Source organism: Lonchura striata, chromosome Z, assembly GCF_050655825.1.
Source record: "Lonchura striata isolate lonStrDom1 chromosome Z, ASM5065582v1, whole genome shotgun sequence".
Taxonomy (NCBI): domain Eukaryota; kingdom Metazoa; phylum Chordata; class Aves; order Passeriformes; family Estrildidae; genus Lonchura; species Lonchura striata.
In genome coordinates, this window is record NC_140740.1 from 85,798,426 (window position 1) to 85,811,731 (window position 13,306).

General features: G+C 49.0%; 1 long non-coding RNA gene across 1 annotated transcript; it reads right to left on the reverse strand.

The window, feature by feature from the left end:
- Positions 1 to 360: 360 nt before the first annotated feature.
- On the reverse strand, positions 361 to 761 carry LOC144248199 (uncharacterized). Its single transcript, XR_013341593.2, has 2 exons — positions 620 to 761; positions 361 to 481 (listed from the first exon to the last, which is right to left on the reverse strand). It is a non-coding gene; the product is annotated as an uncharacterized LOC144248199 (long non-coding RNA).
- Between the last annotated feature and the right edge of the window lie 12,545 nt (positions 762 to 13,306).

Below are 13,306 nucleotides of genomic sequence, written 5' to 3' on the forward strand. Positions count from 1 at the left end.
AAAAAAAAAAAAATCCCCGTCTAGAGCCCGCGGCGCTCGTCGCGGGGGCAGGCGGGCGGGGGCTGCCGGCGCCGCGCCGCCGTGCGCGGGTGCGGAGCGCGGCCCGAGCCGCGGGGGAGCCTCGGCCGCCCCGGGGCCGCGGCGCCCATCAACCCGCCACGCCGGGGAGCGGGCGCGGCGGCAGGGATGCGGCGCAGGGCAGAGCCAGCAGGCAAAAACAAAAAGAGCGAGCCAAAAAGGCTATTAAAAAAAATGTTAAAAAAAAAAAAAAAAAAAAAAAGAGCCCCAAAACACCAACCCTAAGGTTTGGACGTCGGTTTAAGCATCTGTCACAAAAGAGGCGAACGAGCGCATCCAGAGTGTTGTATCCCTTTTAAAAAGCCCAGGTCGTCCTGATGTGGGGGTTTCGGGGTGGGCTTTTATTTTTTTTTTCCCTCCTTCTTTCCAAAGGTTTAATCCACACGGAGTCTTGATCCGGCTGCTACGAAGAGAAAGAAAGGAAATAAAAAAATAAAAAAATAATAAAAAAGGAGAAAAGTGGGGCTACGTCCCTTCCTTCCTGCCTTCCCCAGCAGCCGCGCCGGGCCGAGCCGGGCCCGCCGCTCCCGGCGGAGCTTACATGGGTGCGGGGGTGCCCGCCGGCCGCCGACCCTCTCCCTGCTGCCGGCGCCTCTGCCGCGGTGCCTTTTTTTTGCTCTTCACTCCTCCTTCCTGCCTTCCTTCCCCTCCTCCTCCTCCTCCTACTTCTCCTCCTCCTTTCGTGGGTTTTTTTTTTTTTTCCTCCCCCTTTCCCCCCCACCCCTCCCGCCCCTCCGCTCTCCGCAGTCAGCCGCCCTCCCCGCACCTCCGCCTTCCCCCGGCGGCGGCGGCGCGGGGCGGGAGCGGAGCCGGCGCGGTGCCTGCGCCCTCGCCCGGCCCCCCCGCACCGGCGGCGGCTTCGCAGTGCGCAGCGGCCCGGCCCGGCCCGGCCCGGCCCCGTCACGTGGGCGTCTAGACACCGTGTCGCTCCGGGGGAAAAAAAAAATAAATAAATATATCTATATATTATATTTATCTCCAACCGCCTTGCGCAAGAGGCGGCTCGGGTTGCGGAGAGGTTGTGGGTCCGTGCGTCCCCTCCCCGGCTCACCCCACCGCCGCCGCGCCCCGCTCCCGATGCTTCCCTTCGTACCTGCTCCTGGGTGGGGGGTGCGGGGAGACTGGGGTGTCCCCCCCGCACCCCGCGGGGCACAGGGTGGGGAGCTCCCGGGACTGGGGTGTGCCGGTGCTCGCTGTAAACATTGGAATATTAAACCAAATCAGCGTAAAAAATTTAAAAAAAAATTGATATGGCTCTGGGTATAGAACGAGGGCGCATCACAAAAAGCAGTCATAATAATGATGATGATGATGATGATAGTAATAATAATAATAATTTGTGCTGCTACAGCACCTGTCACCAGGAGGACAGGAAAATACACCATGGAGGCTCGGTACGCTCCGATTCCAAACACGAAGCAGCAATGACGGGCGAGTAGCACTCCGGTATTCGCGTTACGGGTGCTACTAAGCGGTAACAACCCCTGGCACCCTGGGCGCTCCACAGATTTCCCCCATTCCAATTCTGGACCGGCAGAGGGTGAGGAAAGCTGAGCCACCAAGAGGCTGCGCTCTCGTCCAGCCTTGCTGCGCCCTGCGGCCGGGCTGGGAAGTCCGGCCAGACTTCCTAGCGCCAGGCTTGGCAGGGCAGCAGAAGTCCCCAGGGGTCCCCGTCCTGCACGCACTCCCACGGAGGAGCAGCTCCTTTTTCACAGAATAACTGCGGGCGGATGGGTTGCTTTAAGGTCACTCTCCGAGGCAGTTATCGTGTCGGAAGTAGGAGCTGGGACTCTTAAATCATGGCTGCTGTAACCAAGTCGAGCTCAAATCCAAAGGCAAAGACATCCAAAACAAATGTTGCACCCAGCTAAATGTGACGCTGGGTAGAGCACATATAAAACCGACGTCCCGTGCAGGCAGGGCATCCCTGGGGTGTATCTTCTGGATCCCTAAATTTGGGGTGGGCAGGAGGGCAGGGATAATTTAAGCACCCAGTTGCGCATATATTCACATGAGCAGGTCGGGGATGCCACAAACGGGCCTGGCATTTGAGGAATCTGCACCTAAATTAGTCACAAAGTGGCTAGATTTGGGCGTAGCCTTGTTAAATGTTAACAACACTATACCTAGCCAGGTACAAAATCTGCTCAAAATGCAGATAAATAGTTGAAAAAACACTGGGGAGGAAAGAATGTTATTTGCTGGCATCAGAAAGAATAATTTAGGAAGCTTTGTTACAAAGCTGGAGTTTGAGGAAGGCAATTTGGCTCCTTCCTTCACCTCCAAGTAATTAAAGGTGGGAGCGGAGTCCAGGGCGCAGCTCTACAGTCTTTAGGTGATAACTTGGGGTAAATCATAATAGCAACAGCATTTGGGTCTGTACCTGCAAAAAAAGTCCCATTGCTTTTAAAATTATGCCTTCTGCACCCTGAAAAATGGAAATTGGGTAATATTTTTAGTTCAACACTTTGTCCTACAGCCTCTGGAGTGACCTCACATACACTGAAACTGATTTCCTCACTTCCTCAGAGAACCTCAATTTCTTTTCCCTGTGATGAATATAGAAAATCAGGAGGGGGGAAAAAAGAGTTCCTTCTCATTCCAATATTTGCTGGTGAAAGACATGTTGGACACATTCATTAATCCATACGTTATACTTTTTAATTTTTCAAAACTTGCCAGGCTATTATAAATGAGATTAAAATCTCCTTTTTTAAATTTTCTCCATTGCAGCTCCACTTGCCTCATCACTGACAGCTACAATTACTTTTGTCATGAAGGAAGCAACAAAAAGTACAGTATGCTGTGTGATGTGAGGAGGTGGAGGACAGGAATGGGGTCCAGGAGTTAATATAATTTTTTGTCCCTGCCGTAGGTTCTCCAGGTGACCTGGGACACCTGCCTTTCCCTGTGAGTAGGGACCCGGGCTTTGGCACCTCTGATTTCCCACAGGTACAGCTGGGCCATCAGCGCTTGCCTGGTTTTGTGATCTCTGCAGTGGAAATTGCCCCAGAATTGCTAAATATTAAATAACTGATAAAGAACTGCTTTCCAATTAACCCTGAAAACTTGTTTAAACAGACCATATGTATGTGCCCATATGGAAAATACAGAAACAAGCATAATGAAGCCGATAAATCTGGGAAGGGGACCTGGGCCGAGGGGACGCTTGGAAAGCAGGGTGATACCCACAGCCTGCCCTGCTCTGGATGCATTGCTCAAATGTCACCCTGGGCCAGAAACCTGTCCTGAAATGCATGAAGGGCACTGTTAATCCCCGAGGAGAAATAAAATATGTTTGAGTCATAGAATTCAAGAATTGTTTAGACTGGAAGGGACCTTAAAGCTCATTTTGTTCCACCTCGTCTGTCAGGGCTGGGACACCTTCCACCAGACCGGGTTGCTCCAGCCCTGTCCAACCCAGCCTGGGACACTTCCAGGGATCCAGGGGCAGCCACAGCTTCTCTGGGCACCCTGTGCCAGGGCCTGCCCACCCTCACAGCCAAGGATTTTTTTCTTCCTACATAGTCTGAATCTCCCCTAATTTAGTTTAAAACCATCAACCCTTGTCCTGACACTTCAGGCCCTACTAAAAAAGTCTCTCCCGGTTTAAGCCCCTTTTGAGTGTTGAAAGGATTTATACAATGTGTTACATTTGTATAATGTGTTTGCACAACGTTTTGCATCCCTCCTGCCAAACACATTAGGTCCTGGATGTAAAATCCCGGCGAGCCCACCCTCCCCAGCCCCAGACCTCCGTTCTCACGGGGGTTTCTGGGGACCTCTGCTGAACCCAGCTGGCTTTGAAGAGCTAAAGCCGGGTTGATTTGCATTGCAATTCAACCTTTGACAGACAGTTGGAGCCAAGGCACTGTTAACCTAATTGTTTTGCTAACAGCACCAGGGTGTGAGACTCACCAAAGGCACTTCCAACAAAGGGGATAAAACCAGACTTGGGGAAAAAAAAAAAAAAAAAAAAAAAGCCCTTTTCCTGACATCATTACCGGGTACAAACAAACAGAGCTGATCCCTCTTCATACACTTTCCAGGCGAGGGTCAATAACAAACACACTTTGCTCTTTTGGGGGTATGTCTCTCCTTTTCACAGCAGTGAAAAGCCAGTCAGGGGAGGTAGGAGAGAACAAGCCAGGCTGAAGGCAGGGGCAGAGGCAGCGCAGGCTGGCTCCTGGCACTCTCCCATCCTTTTGTGCACATTAGGAATAGCTAAGCTTGTGGCCCTGCTTCTATTTTTATGCATTATTTTGAGAGCAGAGCTCTCAAGCAATGCTCAAAGTCTGGGTTGTGAAGCCGTTTTGGCTGTAGCCAGTCTCCTTCCACTCCAGCAGCTCATTTCAGGAGAGCAGATTAAAGCTGAAACCCAAGGTCTGCAAAGAAAAACATTCTTCAAGCAACCTCCCTGTGTGGTGAGTGGCACAGGGAGACAAGGATCCCGTGCTCACTGCTGTCACACAGCCCTGCAAGCTAAAATCACCATTTCAGTGCAGGTGCTTCTGGCTGCTGGCAGCCATTCCAAGGCTGGTCTGTTGGAAAAGGATGCAAAAAAATGTGGGTACAAGGGGGAATTCACAGCACCCACCCCTGGGATGTGCAGAGGGACACAGGCTTGCTGGAGCCAGCCCAGAGGAGGCCACGGAGCTGCTGCCAGGCTGGAGCCCCTCTGCTCTGGAGCCAGCCTGGCAGAGCTGGGGCTGTTCCCCTGCACAAGAGAAGCTCCAGGGAGAGCTCAGAGCCCCTGCCAGGGCCTCAAGGGGCTCCAGGAGAGCTGCACAGGGACTGGGGACAAGGCAGGCAGGGACAGCACACAGGGAATGGCTCCCACTGCCAGAGGGCAGGCACAGATGGGAGATTGGGAATTGGGAATTGCTGGCTGGGAGGGTGGGCAGGCCCTGGCACAGGGTGCCCAGAGCAGATGTGGCTGTCCCTGGATCCCTGGCAGTGTCCAAGGCCAGGCTGGATAGGGTTTGGAATAACCTGGGATAGTGGAAGTTGTCCCTGCCCATGAAAGCAAGGGTTGGAATGAGATTAATTTTAAGGTCTCCTCCAGCCAACACCATTCTGGTGACAAAAATGAGGAAAAAGCCTGGTGAGATGAGATGTTGCCTTTCCTGTACCAGCCATGAGGAAAACCATTCCTCTCTTGAGCCCTGGGGGTTGGACCATCCTCATCAAATGTCCACCAGTGATGTCCTGGGGAGCTCATTCCAACATGGGAATACTTGGATTCACCAGGGCACTCACACATGCCTGACTCTGACTGTGCGCTTTGCTGGCTGAAATTTTGCTAGATTTATGAGTTGACTACACAGCTGTTGCCGTGTTTATGTGGGTAGCTAGAAAGTGGTTAAAGACAGGGTAGTCTCCATTATGCCAACGTAAAGGAAATTATATATATAAAAGCATATTAAAACTCCGTGTTTCCCTAATTTTAGTAGGAGAATTTGCTGTTTGCAATGTAAGATGCTGGCGTAGCTCCATCCATCAAAGTGGGATGATGTAGGTGCTGCAGGGATCAGGACCCTTGTGCTGCAGGGGAAGGAAGAGTGAATGTGGGCTGCTGCCAGAGGGAAAGTGCTGCTGGCAAAAAGCATCTGGTGTCCCATGGCCATAACAAGCCAAGGTGGGCCATGGGAGCAGTGCCTGCCCTCCATGGCCTCTCTGGGGGTCACTCACTGACACACTCAGTGTCCACAGAGCTGCCACACCTCTGTCCCTCAAACAACCCCACGGCAGCAGTGCTGTGTCACCAGTGGGCCCAAGGGTCAGCCCAGCTCCTGTGTCAGTGGGATTTATGACCAGGAGGTGAGAGGGATTTAGGTCAGACAGTCTGGGAGGGGATGATGGTGGAGCTGGGCAGGAGAGAACAGTGTCATTGGGGAGCCACAGGCCAGGCAGAGGAGATGCAGGGCTGCTGGAGGGAAGATGTAAAGTGGAGGAATGGAGGCAGCTGCGATATTTGATTTTACTGGTAAAGGAAAGCTTGACAATCCTTTTAGCTGGAATGTGCTATGCTGGCTTCTTCCTCCAGCGGTCCAGCCTAGAGATCCCCATGCCTTTGGCGTCTGCCTGCACCTAGCTCCTTAGGATATAGCAGAGTCTGACTCAATGTTAATATAAAATATGTGATGTTAATGCACCACCTTCCTTGTGACTCTTCACTTGTACTGTACCTGTACTTCTTTGTCTCAGATGTCCAAATCAGTATTATAATTTTTTTTTATTTGTTTTGGTGTGTAAGATCTCAGAAAAGTTATTTTTTTTTCTTTGTGTAACAGCAAAATGGCTATGCTGGAACACTTTAAAGATAAGCATAAGTGGACAGTATAGCTGGTATCCCTCTTTCAGTATTTCAGTTTCAGTAGTGTAAATCAAAATCCTCTTTATTTCAAGTAAGTACATTTGCATGAATTGAAATGTTTTATTTGTAGTAACCTGTAGCTGGCTATGGGGTAACAACAGGGTGCATGGAAAGAGCTGGGGCTGACATGAGAAATAGGAGTATTTGTTACCCTATGATTCCTCCTGACACCTCAGAGGAGACCCAGGCTTTCTGGTTTCAGCCACATTTGCCTGCAGACCTACCCGTGGCAGGGAGATTGGAACCAGACAATCTTTAAAATCCCTTCCAACCCAAACCACTCGGTGTTTCCATGATTCCAGGACCTCAGGGTGCATCCCAAGTGAGGATCCACTGCCTCCTGGACTCCGGCATATATAACATCGCAATACCAATGCCCAGGAACGCTGGGGAAGGGTGGGGTGTCCATCACTTAAAAGCAGCAGTTTTTAGTCCTAACGTTATCATGCCAATCCCTGAATTCTGGCTTTAGGGGGATTTATCAGCTTCTAAGAGATGGGCTACTCAGGTGCAGTCACAAGGCAGGGATGTGCCCTTCCTCTTACCCAGGAGAGGAGACTGAGGTGTCGCTGCCCTGCAGATCAGTTTAGCAGCGGGAGGAGCCCACAACACCCTCACTAAAATCAAACAAAACCACCCCAAACCATTTTTGGCAGAAGGAAACAGTTGTAAAAGGGATGGGAGAGTAGCAGGCAAAGCAAGAGGAAAAGCTCCAGCTTCTGTATTTCCTATTGCTGTCAGGTAGGGGTGTAATTTTGGAGTTCCTTCCTTTTTAATGGGATAGGTCATAACCTTACCATCATTTATGTGTCTCTCTGTATTTATTGCAGTGGCCTGGCCAGATGCACTATGGAGCTGATTTCTCTCCCTCAAACATTAGTCATGTCCTCACAGATGGCAATATAACAGCCTATGCTTCTCACAGACTTTACCAAGCAAAATTCCCAGTGACACTAATGGGAATTTTGTCCAGTCAGAGACAGGGAACAGCCTGCTGTAAAAAGAAAATTCTCATGTTTATGGTCAGTTGTTCAGCATCAGTGTTCCTCTTTCTGACCAACAGCTTGACATAAAGAAATAAGCCAACTATCAGACATCTGCAATCAAGGACTTTATGAAGCCCTGACCTTTTACATTTGGAGTACCAAAACTGCAAAACAGTCTGCTTCAAGGAACACAGTTGGATTTCTTGTCCAAAAATTCAATACAAATACTCACTTAAAATAACAAAATTATGAGATGCTTCTTCATATTGCAGCTGTCTGTGAGCATTATAGGTCTAGATTACAGTATTTTAGACTTACATAGGGTATGTCTTTTTGGGGCATTTGAGAGAGAAGGGAGAAGATGCAAAGAATTAAAAGATGCTTCAAAATCAGGACAGCTGAGGCAAGCAATATCTTTTATCTGCAATGACTTAGTCACAAAATACCTGCATGGCTGAAAAAAAAACAAAAAAAAAAACAAACAAAAAAAAAAATGGAAAGGTAGATGCTGTGGTAGGAGGACACAATTGAGAAGTGAAGCACCATTTTTCAGCAGTAATGATCCAGGTGGAGTAATTAACCACTGGTTGTGGTGGATGTTTTGTCAATAATAATTGTGAAATGAGGTTTTGGTGGTATTCAGCAGATGAGCTCCAGCTGGTTTAAACCTGTACGGGTGCAGGGAGTCTTTCTGCCCCGAGTTACTCAGGTGGGTAGTCTAGACAGTAGGAATAGCTCTTCATACCCAATAATTTATGAATTAGTAGGGCCAGTGCATTAAAACAGATAATTGAAAAGTTCTCATTTGTCTAAATGTAGGGTTGGGATTCTTTAATAACTTTTTACAAATATTAAACCAAACAGAAATGCTTTCATGACAGTCTTGCACATGGCTTAGTTCCAGGAAAAGCAACCTGCTGGGAATTGATTTTTTTCTCTGAAATCTCCAAGTGATGGAAATTGCTTGAGAATGGGAAAGTAGCTAGCACTAAAAAAAAATAAAACTGAAACTCTGTCTGATAGTCACTGCCTTCAGGATGAAAAAATTTCTTTCAACCTCATCTAAGGGAGTTTCAGGTAAACAAGAAATATAGGATTGGGCAGGAACTGACTTCCCCGATTTCACAATCCAAATTGCATAAAGTGAAGAAAAAAAAGAAGTATTAGAAGTAAAGTGTAATTTAAAGATTGGATTTTCAAAAGCACATTACCCAAACCTGCACATTCATTTTATCTGGAGGGAAGAAGGCACGCCATCTGATAGCAATGATTAATCCAAAGGAGGCCCAGACTTGTTCTCTTCATTTAAGAGGAAAAATTACATATTCTGTGAGGAGGTAAAAACAGCTGTACTAACTGAGATACCTGTGGCTCTTCTAGAGATTGCAGAACATGGCTTGCCATCTCCCATATGTGTTAATATTTGAGGTCTTTTTCAAAGACATAAAAGTAATTTTAGGTCTGAAATATCCAAAGCGTATTGGAGACTTTTTTTAACTTTATGATTTTTTAGGAGTCTGCTGGCATCATTTAATGACACAAAGTCACACCACCCAACAGCAAATATGGAATAGAGAAGAAAACTAATTTAAAACTAATTTACAGGAAAGGGGAAAAGTTCTTTGTAATGGGTCCTAGGCTATCTGTGCCTTCAAGTTCAGAGAAAGACCTTAGATATTAAATTGTATCAATTACCATCTGCAAAATTAAAAATGATTTTTTTTTGCTGGTCCTAGTGAGGGTACTTAATTGTGACCTCATCCCAGTTCTTTCCAACACTCACCTGCCTCCCAAATCACAGAGACAGGGAAGAGCACTTCACAAAGAATTAAAGGATGGTTTATAGCCATTGTCTAAAACCATAATTAACACGGTGTTTAAAGCAAAAGTGAGACAATTACCACCTCCTAAAGCCCTTAAGAAATTCGAGCAGCACACCTCCTGCCAGACTTTCTGATATCACAGGCACCATAAACAGAGCTTTGCAAGAGCCACCTCATTCACAGCCCTGACAGGTATTGTCCTTACGTACAATGTATTATTATTATTATTATTATTATTATTATTATTATTATTATTACTACTACTCTCTGTTTATGGTGATGTGCTAGGAAGTCACAAGAGTAGCCTCACCTCCAAAGGGTGCCTGTCAGTGGGGTTCAGAGCTCTCAGGGCTTCTCCACCAGCACTCGGTAGGTTGGGAAGATCCCAGGATCCTGGGATGGTTCAGGTTGGAAGGGATTTTAAAGCCCATCCAGTCCCACCCCCTGCCATGGGCAGGGACACCTTCCTCTAGATCAGATTTCTCCAAGCCCCATCCAAGCTGGCCTTGGACACTTCCCATGATAAAAAGGACAGACAGCAAGGTCTCAGCTTCTTGGGTCACAGCAAGAAACATCGTGCCACATTGTCCCCATCCCTCTGGCGAGCCACAAGTTGAGTCTCAGTTCATCACCTGCAGAATGGCAGGTAAGCTAAATTGGTACTGCTCTGAAAGTGCCTTTGGTCCAGACTAGTTAAACTATTCTGCAACATATTCATTACAGAAAAATGTGGTAAATTAGATTAGGTAAAGCCAGAAAGCTCTCTTAATTGCTTTTACTTACCGGGAACACAAAACTAGGCAGAGTCTCAGAAGAAAGGATTCATTTTCTGTACACCTGAAGTATTTTAAGTGCTACCTCCCTGCCTACAGAGTCCTGCTGCAAATCACACCTCCTGTCCCCATCAGGGCTCTCACAGAGCACTGGCTGGGGTGTAGCTCTGGGATAAAGGACGTGAGCCATGCCACAGCTCTGGAGCCACTTGCAGTTGAACGATGGGAAATATGAAAATGAAAATCACAGAATTGTTTAGATTGCCAAAGCCTCCCAAGATCCTTGAGTCCAACTGTTGCCCCAGCACTGCCCAGATCATCACTCTCCCCTGTCCCCAAGTGCCACATCCACACAGCTTTTAAATCCCTCCAGGGACAAGGATTCCACCTGGAGTCCTCCACCTGCTCCACCCTGGGCAGCTGTGCCAGGGCTGGACAGCCCTTTTCAGGGAAGAAATTTTCACCAGTTTGCAACTAAAGCCTCCCCTGGCCCAGCCTGAGGCCGTTCCCTCTCCTCCTGTCCCTGTTCCTGGAGCAGAGCCCGACCCCCTGTCTGTCCCCTCCTGTCAGGAGCTGTGCAGAGCCACAAGGTCCCCCTGAGCCTCCTTTGCTCCAGGCTCAGCCCCTTCCCAGCTCCGTTCCCTGCCCTGGACACGCTGCAGCCCCTCAGTGTCTCTCTTGTCCTGAGGGCCCAGAGCTGTCCCCAGCACTGGAGGTGCCTCAGTATTACCAGCACAGGGGACATTACAGAACACACAAGAACTTCTCAGCCTCTGGTGCTGTCATGCTCAGACCATGACAGTCTCAGCCGCAGTGGGAGCCCTGGGGCTGGGAATTCCCTGCTGCTTCTTCCTCTTCATTGTCATCCTCCTATTTCTCCCCTTCCTGCCACCCTTCATCCTTAGCAGCCCCACACGCTGCCACCTCCATGCTGGCACATCCCGTGCCCACTCTGCTCCACAATATTCTTTTTCACCTCTGCCACCCTGTTCCTCAGTTTACCCAGCTATGACTGTGTTTACTACCAGGTTTTTACCCCTCTGTGTTATTACTCCAGCGCAGGTCAGCTACTGGCAGTCAGAAGCTTCAGTTTCTCCCCTCCCAGACTCCAAAGAGCACCCACTCCAAGGCAGAACTAATTTTTTTTTATTCACAGTTAACATATAATCCACGGTCTATCTGAAAACTAAACCGTGAAACAGCTAAAAGGGAGGAAACCATATAACAAACTTAATTTCTATCTCCCTACCACCCAAAAAAGAGAAGAAAGTCTGTCATTAGATGACATGGTGTTAAAGGAATGCTGTAATGTACAGAAATCCCATGCCATTATACGTGCCCCTGAGGGCAGTGTGGATTTCTGCTCCAGCATCTGCCAAGGCACTTCATATCTGCTCAGGCTGGATAGGAAAAATGCAATGCCTCATACACCATTTGACACTGACTGAAAACATTTATTTCACTATTTGCACTTGCCTGGCTGGATTAGATGGTACTCACCCCACATATATTATGATAGAAGAAAGCTAGAGTTCTAATTTTTTTAGCACCTCCTGAGGGTCTCTGAGAGGAGAAAAAACCTTCAGAGTACAATCCCTTCTCCTGGTCACCCACTGCAGTGTGGGTGATACACCCATGTAGGAAGCCTGCTCATCCCCAGGGGATGCCCGGGGACCTGGGTGGTCCAGGTGTGACATGGGGTAAGGGATGCACTGCAGCTCAGACAGGTTTGTTTTGGGCACCCCCAACAAATGAGTGCATCCATGGAGGTCTGCAGCTGCACAGGGGAGATGGTGCCACTGCCCAGCTGGGAGCAGCTGTTTTCATGGGGTCAGCATGGTTTTGGTTGGAAAGGACCTTGAAGAGCATCTCATTCCACCTCCTGCCATGGACCTTGAAAATTATCACATTCCACCCCCTACTGTGGGTTGGGACCTCTTCCACCAGACCAGGCTGCTCCAAGCCCTGTCCAGAATGACCTTGGACACTTCCAGGGATCCAGGGGCAGCCACAGCTGCTCTGGGCACCCTGTGCCAGGGCCTGCCCACCCTCCCAGCCAGCAATTCCTAATTCCCAATCTCCCATCTGTGCCTGCCCTCTGGCAGTGGGAGCCATTCCCTGTGTGCTGTCCCTGCCTGCCTTGTCCCCAGTCCCTGTGCAGCTCTCCTGGAGCCCCTTGAGGCCCTGGCAGGGGCTCTGAGCTCTCCCTGGAGCTTCTCTTGTGCAGGGGAACAGCCCCAGCTCTGCCAGGCTGGCTCCAGAGCAGAGGGGCTCCAGCCTGGCAGCAGCTCCGTGGCCTCCTCTGGGCTGGCTCCAGCAGCTCCACGTCCTTGTGCTGCTGGAGCAGGGCTGGGGCAGCTCTGCAGGTGGGCTCTGAGCAGAGCACAGGGGCAGAGGGGCAGAATCCCCCCTGCCCTGCTGCCCACAGTCTAAGCTGGCCACAGCTCCCACTGAGTGCCACAGAGTAGCCATCTTGCTTAAAAAGTTCCCGCATTTGATAGAGCACAAAGAATGATGTGCCATTTCAACATGTAATCCCTCCAAGCTCCGAGCCCCTGGCAGCTGAAGAAATCAGGATGTCCTTTTGCAAAGACCTGTGTCCTATTGCCATCTCCTTTCTCTGAGTGCAAGTCTGAGGAATCCTGACCCCTTTTCTACTGGCAACTTCTTTTTTTTTTTTTTTTTTTTGCAGTGGCAGTGGTATTGCCAAAGGTCTGTGTTTTTCTTCCTTTCTAACTCAAGAGTTTTACTGATAGGAATGGAGGAGGCTGTGAGTTGTAGAGGTTGAAGGGACTGAGCAGTGGAGGGGAAGTGAAGAAGAACAGCAGAAATACAATGACAGTCAATGCTCAAACACCAGAAACCCTAGGAGATCTGTTTCCGTATTTCTACAAGTCTGGGAGCCAAACTTTCCTGCCTGGAAGCAATTTCCTGTGCCCCACTGTCTTTCATGTCTGCCTGCTCCCTCTCTACCACCATCTCCATTATTTGTCTGGAGATAAATCTTTCAGTCCCACTCAGGTGGCCGGGTGAGCCTTCGTGGTTTTGTGCTGGCAGGCAACACTGGGAGTCACCAGCCCCGTGTCTGATCTGCAGACAATTACAAAAGCATTTGAAACCCTTTATGATTCCCCATTGCTTCCTCTTCCCGATTTCTACTTCCCTCTTCCTGCAGTTAACTGAGTATTGCTCACCGAGAGCTGAACTTGCCAAACCAATGCATCCTTAATATTTAAATTGCTGTGCTGCAGGTAGCAGGGAGCTCCATAT